The following is a 10,940-nucleotide window of genomic DNA, read 5'->3' as shown; positions in this document are numbered from 1 at the left end:
AGAGGAATCACATACATCAGAGACCATGAGCCTCTAAGTACCTGCTCCAGGAGTGGGGTACCTTCTGGTTGTACCTCATCTCCCACCATCTTGATACAAACCTAAGGAACCAGTGCTAGATCACCAGTATTTACAAGTCAGATGGCTGGCCAGAATTCCTATCTTATCCTTCCAGCTTCCCATCATTGAGTCTCATCCTTAATTCCTCACTCTCTCATCCCACACAGCTATTCTTTTTTTCTACCTTCAAAACATCTCTTGCACATATCTTTTTTTTTAATGTCAAAAAATTCAGGTGTTTATTTAGAAAGTGGAAAAGTACATGGGATTAAAAGGGGAAGATTTAAAGAAAATTTTAACCTACAAACCTTCCAAATCCTTTTTCAAGTTACAAGTGTCAGTAAGACTGGCATTAACATTGTAATTACACAATTACAGCAGAGCTTACACATGCTTAACATACATAATTACATTTAAAATAAGTTAAATAACTTTAAAAATATATTCTATAATTTAATTGGCCTTTAAATGTTTTCCCTTTGGGAAACATCAGCTGAACTTAGGCTTTTTCTATCCAAGTGGTTAATTCTGAGTATCTCCCCCTGCCCCCCTTTAATGAGTTACTTTAAAAACTAGAGTTGTGGCAATATTCAAAAGTTTTGTTTTTCTGAAGTGGAATCCAATAATCTTTGCATATCTATTATTGTTCAGAGTTAATGGTTGTGGAGGGAAAGGACTGCATACTTCACTATAAATATCATAAACTGGAAATATTATGAACAGAAAGAAATCAAAGTTTAAGGAATAAAAGAAGGTTCAAATAATTTTGAATACAAACAATACCATCTATGATGAAACAGAAAAACATGGAAATTTGAGAGGTGTAGTTCTGAACTATTTAAAATTCAAAAACCCTTAGAATTCAGGGCATGAAAATAAATATAAAATGGACAACAGTGCAACAATGACCCTAATCAGAAACTTCCTTTTAATAAATAATTCCAAATAAAATGAAGTTTCACAAAATCTCATCTTTAACAAAACATATTACGCTACACATGTCAAAACACAAATTCTACCATTTCTTCCTTTTAGGGCATTAGACTGCCAAAGCTTCACACAATACACATTTTACTTCTCCAGGGCATCCAGGTCTAACAGCAGTTAGTTGGAAGTCAGAAGTGTTACAGAGAATTCATAGCCACTAGAATGACCTCTAGTCTCGCCTGCAGCAAATGACTTAGAACTTAAACCAGTCAGTTTTTACTTGTAAACATATATTTCCATCATAAAAAAAGCCTTAAGATCCTGTTATGCTCTCTGCTTTTACTGTAGTGTGTTTCATGAAGCTTTTGTATAGTTCAACATTAAAAAAAATCTTGATTTTTAAAAGAACCTTTTTGGTACCGCTACATGATGGGTTTAATGTAACATTAAGCATAAAATGGCAACTACTTTGTATTGTATAAACTAATTCACAGCTATCAGAAAACTTCTTAATCTAAGCAAATACAAAGCTGCAGCAATGATAAAGAGTAGTGGAATACAAGGGAAAAAATAAACAAGTAAATAAAATGATTTTTGATCAGTGGCCATTCATTATTTTGCTTTCTGGCATATGGAAGAAATTATCTTCTTTGAGTTTCAAATGTTCTGGTAAATCCAGTTGTCACTTAGCTTCTTCAATATCATCCTGAATTGCTGAAATGAGGGCATCAATTGAACTAAAGTTGCTCTCTGGTCTGATGTAGCCAGTGATGACTATACTAAGGATTTCCCCATAGAAGTCCTCTTTGAAGGTATGTATAATGTGAGTCTCCACAGATTTTTTAGTATTCTTGTAGTATGGGTTCCATCCATATCCATTTCCAACAGAGGCCCAAACCATAGTAAATTCTGGTAGAGAAATCACATGGGAGATCATCTACTACTTGCTCAGGAAAGTCAGCTGTGGGGATGCCGAGCTGCTTGGAGCCGCGTCCGAAGCCCCTCACTACTTTACCCCGGCAGAAATAAGGCAGGTGCTTCATCATGCCGCCGGCTTCGGGCTCGGGAGACGGCCCGGGCGAAGAGTCCGGAGGAGCCGCCGTGGAACTCAGGGCAACGGTCCCCCCGGGCCCCACATATCTTTTTCTTTACGCTCATATAGCCACAACCCTAGTCGGACCCTCATCACTTCTCCCTTGGACCACTGCCAGAGTCTTCTAACTAGTATCTCTGCCTCAATTTTCTCCCCACACCAACCCATCCTCCACTTGGCTTTCAAGCTGTTTTTTTCTGAAGTGTAGGTCTGACCATATCACCTCCTTGCTCAAAGAGCTCAAGTAAGTCCCTATTACCTACAGAATCAAATATGAAAGTCTTGTTTAGCATTTAAAGCTCTTTATAACCTAGCCCCTTCCTACCTTTAGAGCCTTCTTGCACCTTACACCTCCCCTTGACACATTCTTCAGTCCAGCTGCATTGGCTAACTTGCTGTTCCTGCCCATGACCATCCAACCTCCATCTCTGTGCTTTTGTACTGAATGTCCCCCATGTCTGGAAGGCTCTCCATTTTCATCACTGCATCTTGACATCCCTGGCTTCTTTCACATCTTAGCTGAAATCCCACCTTCTGCAGGTGGCCTTTGAACCTTCCCCTCCAAGGTTACTTCACTTCTATTCTGCATATGGATATATACATATGCATGTATGTATACATATGTATACACATACAAATATATACAAATACAGTGTAAATAAATAGGTATGTATATACCATAATAATATAATACAATTACATTATACATAATATAATATATGATATATATAATACACAATAATATTCTATTATATATAATATATACATACTTATTTACATGTCGTCTTCCCCATTAGTATGTAAGTTCCTTGAGGGCAGGAATTGTTTTTGCCTTTCTTTGTGAAAGAAATGATTATTAATAACTAATAATTTGGGGAGATTCCCCCTTTTTCTATCTTCATTTCAATACCTCAGTCTCTGAAGTTTGCACTAACTTCCTCTATCCAACCCCACCAACCTTAGAAGGAATCTCTACCCTAAGATGAATTCCATTCGATCAAACTTGGGTAGAGACAGACTCTTTTGTCTAAATTAGGTGGAGATAGAAGCTGGGGGAGATAGTCTTTCTGTCTAAATGTGATGTGATGTCACTGTCAGCCCCTCACTGTACTATTCATTCTCTCATTAATTGTTACCAATCAGGGCTGATTGCCACCCTGGGGAACACGCCTCTTCCAAAAGAATATATAAGTCAGGAGCCTGGCCACCATGATTGTCTTTGGCCAAAGAGAGAGACAGCCAAATGACCATCCTTTTATCCATCATTAATAAAATTATTACATTACCCAGAAATTATGTTGAACCTTTATAAATGCTACATTGTATTCCCAATATTTAACATAGTGCCAAGCACATTACAAGTACTAAATAAATTCTTGTTGCTTGACTGACTATCCCATCAGCATGTCAAACACATGATATCTAAAATAAAATTTATTATCTTTTCATCTAACCCAACCTTCCCTTTAAACTTCCCTATATTTAGCAAGGGTGCTACTATTGTCCTATGCATCATTTGTAATCTTGAACTTATCTTTAACTCTTAACTTTTCTTTACTTCTCCCATTCAAACAGCTGACACGTCTCAGGGATTCTATCTTTATAAAATTTTTTGTATCTGTTATTTCCTCTCCATTCACAAGACCACTGTCCTAGCTTAGGCCCTTAGCATCTCTTGGCTGGACCATTTTAATAACTTCCTAACTGATCTCCTTGCTCCTTCTCCAATCCAGGAGGCAGACATTTTTTCCCCCTGTGACTCTTCTGGCTATTTTGTTCTCCTTGACTGAGACTACAATTACATGACCCCAGGAGCCTGGCTGATTTGAATAAAGAAGACCAAAAAAAAGTTAAAATTTTTAAATCTTAAAAGGATGATCCTCTTGTCAAAAATCCTCAAACTTTACTACTGGCCCTTCCCAGAAGTATATGGGCCCAGGGACCCCAAGGTCCAGTAAGAATGATGCTTTTTAGCCAGAAAGACAAGAATAAAAATGTTGCTCTGTATTTTAGGATAAGGAGATGTGTTTGATTAAAGGGATCAATGTTTACATTCTTTAAGTGATGTTTAATTAATTAAAAAGTAAGTTTAATAACAATAGCTAACATGTATATAGCTCTTTAAGGTTGGCAGAGTACTTTACAAAAATCTCATTTTATCCTCACTATACCCCTGGGAGGTAGGTACTATTATTATCTCCACTTTACAGATGAAGAAACTGAGGCAGACAGAGGTTCAAATGGATAGCTATTAAATTTGAGGTTTGAAATTTGAAATTTGAGATTTGAAACTGGGTCTTTCTGATTACAGGTCTAGAGTTCTATCTACTGTACCTCCTAACTACCTATAGGAGCTACCATGTAGTTTTTCTTATTTTCTCTAGTTTGACAGATAAAAATAATGCCCTTTATGACTGAGAATTTAATAAAAGTAGTTTGCTAAAAGTACTTATTTTCTTTAGTTTGATGAATAAAAATGATTCCTTTATGATTATTTAATAAGAATCACCTTTAAAAATGACTAAATAATATGGGTACACACCCTAAAGTTATGTGCTCCACATACCCAAGCTTGCACATATTAGATATTTTACTAAATGCTTATTGATTTGAATGAAATTGAGCGAGGAGAAATTTTGGAACAGGAATACAACAAAGTCAGTTTGAGATGAGTAAATGGATTCCTAGGTGTAATTTGATCAAATAATTTTGTAGTTAACCCAGTCAACAGAGTTGTAGCTAACTGTGACTGTCTGGGAAATTTTATTTGAGGGGGGAAGGGAATGATATGTGGAAATGCAGAGAAAAATTTCACCATGTAAGAGGGGTAGATGATCCCTGATCAAATGATCCCACCCTCCCCAGGATGTAATCATGGATGATGTTCACATGTGTAAGAACTGAAAGGTGTGATATCACTGGCTAGGTAAACATTGTCCATCCTCCTGATCACTGTAAAGCTCTGGAGTCATTTCAGGAGGACCCAAAAGTTGAGGGAGAATCTGGTCCATGAGAGGGAAATGTTGTGGAGGTTAGGAGGAAATTTATTTCTCCTCTCTTATTTCTCCTCCCTCCCCTGACCAGGGCTTTGAAGTAGATCTATATAACCAGTAAGAGATACAATATCTATCAGGGAGCAGAGACACATACTCTCCAGACAGACACAGACACATTGAGGCAGCTTTGTGGTAGCTTTGATGAATTGGACTTCTTACAATTAAGAATAAAGCCATCTGTGGATTTAACCAAGAACCATTCCAGACAATGGAGTTTAACTGCAGATAAGAACAAACCTGGTGAGTCCAGCTGAGTGACCCACCTAGCAGACTCTGCCCAGAGAATAGTTGTGTGATGACTCCTTAAGAACAGACATTGAGCTCTACAACATCAGTTGTGAATTACCCTACATGGGTATTTCATTATCATTGTAAAATCCACTAATGTCATGGACCTTTGTGGATTTGTGGGAGAGTGCATCTCAGTTTTATGGGGGAAATATTTTGTAGCTACTGCTCTTATCATTGCACTTTAATAAATGCCTTTGCTTTGAAATTATGTCTCCTGCCTGACAATTAAAGAGTAAGAACATCAGTGGAAGCTTGTGAACTATAGTTTTATGAGCAGAGAACTTCAAGATACCCTGATTCCTGGGGTGTCAGCAGCACTCTGGGGGAGCCAATTTACAGGTGTGAGTGCAAGTTTGGGGAGCTGCCCAGAAGTATAATCCTGCTAGAAGGAGGCAGTTGTTTCCCCAGAAAGTATTGTCCTTCAGCAATTTTTTTTGGGAGGGAACTGGGCATCAGGAAAGGGGCATCATAGCAAGAAGATCCTGAGGGTGGTAGCTGGGAATCTCCAAGATAATAAAGTATGCCTTACTAATGAAGAGGTATAAACCTAAAGATGTATGCCTTTGGGAACCTGGAACACAGTCCTATTCACTTGCACTAGACACACCTCTGCTAGTCAGTGAGAATTTTTGGTTTCCTCCATCACCCATTAAGTTATCTTGGAATAGGGGAGGAGGCAGAAGGTAAGAGTTACCCAGGATTGAGAATTAGTTGAGTGGGAAAGATAAGAAGTGAGTAAAGAGTGCAGGAGGCTGAATTATTAGAATCAATATTATAGAATCAATTAGTATCAATATTGAATCAAGAGGGAATTGAGGACAGAACAGAATGAACAGACTACCAGAATAGGGAGAGATAAAGGGACTCAAAATTTTGGTAAGAGTGAAGAACAAGTAAAGTAGAAGTAGGGGAGTGGGAAAAATGGAAAGATAGGAGATTGTGGCCAAGGAGGAATTTCAGAATTTAGAATCCTGAGAGGAGAGCAGTTTAGGATGATGGTGTGACCTTGTTGAGTAGCTGAAGTAAAGTGTGATTGGAGCTCACTGTAGTTGAAGCACGAGTCCCTTTTCTTACCAGAAAGGTAATGCAGAATTAGACTTACATTTCAGACACGGCCAGTTTGTGGGTTTGTTTTGCTTGACTGTATTTATTGGTTACAAAGGAGGGTTTCTATGGTGAGGAGTGGAGGTGGGGATGGGGAAGGATAAGAAGCTGGGCCCATCAGTTGGGCCACTGCCCAGTATGCCCCAATATAGCTTTAGTCTTCTAACTAATAGAGGGAGAGAATCTCAAAATGGCAGTAAGTTACAGCAGAAGTGTCTGGATTATGTAGCCAGTGAATACAATTATATATAACAGGTTGGAAGAAATCAAATTCAACAAACACTTGTTAATTACAAAGTACGTGCAAAGCACTTTGTGTCTCTATTCCCTCTCCTCTTACTCTCTTCTAAATCTTATCTAATCAACTTTCTAACCTCATTTTTGGAGTTTAAAAATATTTGTACCCAAGTAAAACAAATTTCTGCATTGGCCATATTAAAAAAAAGTATGTCTCAGTCTGTACGATAAGTCTATCATCTCTCTCTCAGGAGATGGGAAATATATTTCATCATGTAATTGGTTATTGTGTCAAACGGAGTTCTTGAGTGTTTTAAAGTTGTTTGTCTTTACAATGTTATTACTTTTGTATTGTATAAATTGTTCTATTGGTTCTGATTATTTCACTCGGAATCCATTCACACAAATCTTCCCAGGTATCTCTGAAACCATCATTTTAATCATTTCTTACAGCACAATAGTATTTTATTACATTTGTATATGATAATTTGTTCAACCATTTCCCAACTGATGGGCAATATCTTAGTTTCCAATTCTTTGCTACTAAAGAAAGAATTGCAATAACTATTTTTATAGGTATATATGGGTTCTTTTCCTTTTTCTTCAATATTTTTTGGGTAAAATCCTATATTGGTATTGCTAGGTCAAAGGATATGGACAGTTTAATAACTGGGGGAATAGTTTCAAATTGTTTCCCAGAATGGCTAGACCAATTCATAGGTCCCCTGAGTGAATTAATGTGTCTATTTTCCTGCAGCTTCTTTTACATGTATCATTTTCCTTTGTGTGTGTGTATGTGTTTTTTTTTTAAAGTTTGCCAATCTGATAGGTGTCAGGTTGAATCTTGGGGTTGCTTTTTATTTCTCTAATTATTAGTTGGAATAATTGGAACATTTTTCAAATGGCTTGGATTTTTTTTTCTGAGAAAATTTCCTGTTCATATCCTTCAACTGACAACTTCCCATATTACAGATGGAGAAACAGGCTCAGGAGATTGAGTGGCTTGGTTGAAGTCACATAGTAAGCATCAAAGGTAGAATGTGGCATCAATTCCTCTGACTCCAATCACTGTTTTTTTCCACTGTATCATGCTGCCACCTCCAACTTTAAGGCATACACATGTCTTTAGGACTAATGATCCTAAAGTCCTTAACTAATGGAGTTAAGTATTTTTAAAATTTGTTTTTGTCTTTTTTTGGTGAGGCAATTAGGGTTAAGTGACTTGCCAGGGTCACACAGCTAGTAAGTGTTATGTGTCTGAGGCCGAATTTGAACTCAGGTACTCCTGAATCCAGGGCTGGAGCTCTATCTACCGCCCCACCTAGCTGCCCCTGGTTTTGTCTTTTTAAAACAAAACTTTCGTGAACTACATCCCTTCCCAGAGGGAGTGGATCTCAATAGACTGGGATATAGATATTATCAGGCTTTCTAGAGAGAAGCCAGGTGAAAAGATTAAGTCCCCTGCAATATACCCAGGTCTGTTGTGTCACGAGACAGTCTCTGACACAAGGGTTATGTCACTATCTCAGGATTCCTCACGACCCATTCCCCTCCCCACCAGACTCTAAAGCTCTTCCTTCCTTGTTTTGCTGACTCCTTGAATTCAACCAGTCACTTATTTGTTGTCTTCCTCATCTTTCCAGCCCTGGCTTACTCAGTGGTTTCAATCTGCTACCTGTTTGGTTTGTGATCAAATAGATCCTTCTTGCCTAGTCAGATGCTCATCTTGGTTCCTCTTAATCCACCTGTTTTGTTGCTACATAGCTACATTCCTTGGTATAGCACTATGATGGGGAACACAAAGAGACTTGATACCCAGAACTGTGTTATTCTAGAATGTTAGAACTGGAAAGAACTTTGCAGGTCATCCTGTCCACTGGTTTTTAACTTTTGTGAGTATGACTTTCATATTTCATGATACTCATTGTTCTATTAGTAGCTATGAATGCAGAAAACATATGTGGTACTTAGGGACACCCCAATTTATACAATATGTTCTCTATACAAGGTTACCCCAGGTTCCAGGTATTATATGTATCTGTATCCACTAAAAAATCATAGCTTGTCAGCCACCATCAATGACCTTATCTTTACTAGTAAGTTGGGCAACAAAATTATTTAAAATCAAAGATTCGATGAAAAAGAAAAGAAGAAAAAAGTGGCAATGAAATATTTTTCCATAAACCTAAGGCACTCTGCCACAAATACAACACAACAGTGGGAAAAGGAGACATACATAGAAACATGCATAGACAGATGCATAAACAGGGAAGGCCTTACTTGGAGCACAAGCTAATGCCCTTGATTTGTGTCTTTATTATTCTCATAATTCCTTGACAATGAAAACAACTTGTTATAAAAATCTTTGCAGATCTTTTCCATTTTTTTTGTGTTTTGTTTTGTTTTGTTTTTTTGTTCTCCTTCCATTCTCATCTTTAAATGCCCTTAGTATTACTTTGTTTAGTTGGGTCTTTTATGAAACTTTCTTTAAGCTAGTCTTACCCTGTATTGTTTCTCTGTTTTTGAGGCAAGACAGCTCATAATCATTCATCATTATACTTCATAAGGTTTTACAAAATGAATTTATATTCTAAACCAGTATTGCCTTTGGCTACCATTGCTTTCTATCTGTCAAAGAAATAAAATATTTGTTGACCACAATGCTTTTAGGCTCTTTGGTATTTTCATTATGACAGTTGATCTATACCAGCGAAATGTCTTCATGAAATTCTTGGAATTGGTGTCTACATCCTTTCTTTTTTCCATGTTATATTTCTTATCGTCAATAAGTTATTTAAATGTTAGAATGGAGTTTTAATTATATACCATGTATTTTTCTCTTTTCTTTCTTCTAGCTTTGTACTAAATTCATTACTTGTTTTCACAAGTCTATGGTCTCTATACACCTAATTTAGAAATGACTCTTAAAAATTGTTTTATGACTATTAAAATACAATCAGTTTCCTTTGAGAAGGTGATATGAAAAACAAAAGCAAGAAATACCAGTGTTAAGCAAACTTTTGAAGAGAAAACAGATTTGTTTCAAAGGACAGACTTATAAAAGTTTACTTATAAGAATATGATGGTTGAGTGGACCATGACAATGTATATAGTTAGCACTACAAGAAAGGTGCCTCTGCTGTGCTTTTAGGATGTAGGCAGTAGTTGTAGGCAATATCCCTAAGGAGTGTACCAACCTCCCTTCCATATTGGAGGTATATGCTAGTAACAAATAACAGCAGAACTTTCCTGGCTGCTATTTGAGAACAGCCTTCTTGCTGCTGTTTATGAAGTATATACAGTGTTTGCCAAGGAAGAGATGATGAAAGGTAGGACTTTGTTGCATCAAAGCAATGTGGACAAAAGAACCAGCTTTTCTGGGGTGTCTATCTCTGCATGTTTTTATGTATGTTCCCTCAGTGCTTTATGTGTTCCCTAGAGACTCTTGCATCCTGGGCCAGGATGGTAAGCTATCCAAGGCCACACAAGAAAAACTCTAGAAGTCTTCTCCATTATGGTGGTAATGATTGAGCACAACACAGAGATAAAATTTTCCCTTAGATGAGGGATTTGGTCAAAGGACGGTAGCATAGCCAAGAAAGAACAATGTCTGAAGCCCTTGCTTCATCCATTCATTTGACAAGCATTTAGGCAATGCAAGAGCCTGTAATAAGATCGAAATGGAGCAATATCTGACATCAAGGAGCTTATATTCAGTTGGGTATGGGGTAGGAAGACAACATGTAAAAAGAAAATGATATGCAATATATAAACAAAGTAATTTCTGGAGGGGGATCCTAGCAAGTGGGGGAATCATTGTAGGCTTCCTGTAGGAGGTGGCATTTGAGCTAAACTGTGAAGGAAGGTGGGGGTTCTACCAGGCAGAGGTGAAGAGGGAGTGCATGTCAGGCAAGAGCGACAAGCTGTACAAGACCACAATGGTGAGAAAGACTGTTGTGTATGGCGAAACAGAGAGCAGACCAGTTTGACTACACCAAATAGTGAGTAAAATACAGGAAACCTGGAAAGGTAGGCTGAAGCCGGCTTGTGGACTTTAAAAGGCAAACAGAAGAGCTTATATTTTAACCTGCTGGCAAGAGGGGACTCTTGGGGCTTCTTAAGTAGACAAGTGACCTGCCAGAAAAGGTCAGATCTATGCTTTATTAATGTAG

The 10,940-nt window shown here is 37.6% G+C and overlaps 1 pseudogene; it reads right to left on the bottom strand.

Annotated features, from left to right (window-relative positions):
- Positions 1–1,265: 1,265 nt before the first annotated feature.
- Positions 1,266–2,075, bottom strand: LOC110192793 (riboflavin kinase pseudogene; annotated as a pseudogene).
- Positions 2,076–10,940: the final 8,865 nt, after the last annotated feature.

Source organism: Phascolarctos cinereus, unplaced genomic scaffold (genome assembly GCF_003287225.1).
Source record: "Phascolarctos cinereus isolate Bilbo 61053 unplaced genomic scaffold, phaCin_HiC Scaffold_3;HRSCAF=262, whole genome shotgun sequence".
In the NCBI taxonomy this organism is placed as follows: domain Eukaryota; kingdom Metazoa; phylum Chordata; class Mammalia; order Diprotodontia; family Phascolarctidae; genus Phascolarctos; species Phascolarctos cinereus.
Note: the sequence above shows the minus strand (reverse complement) of the source record. Positions and strands in the feature narration are given on the sequence as shown.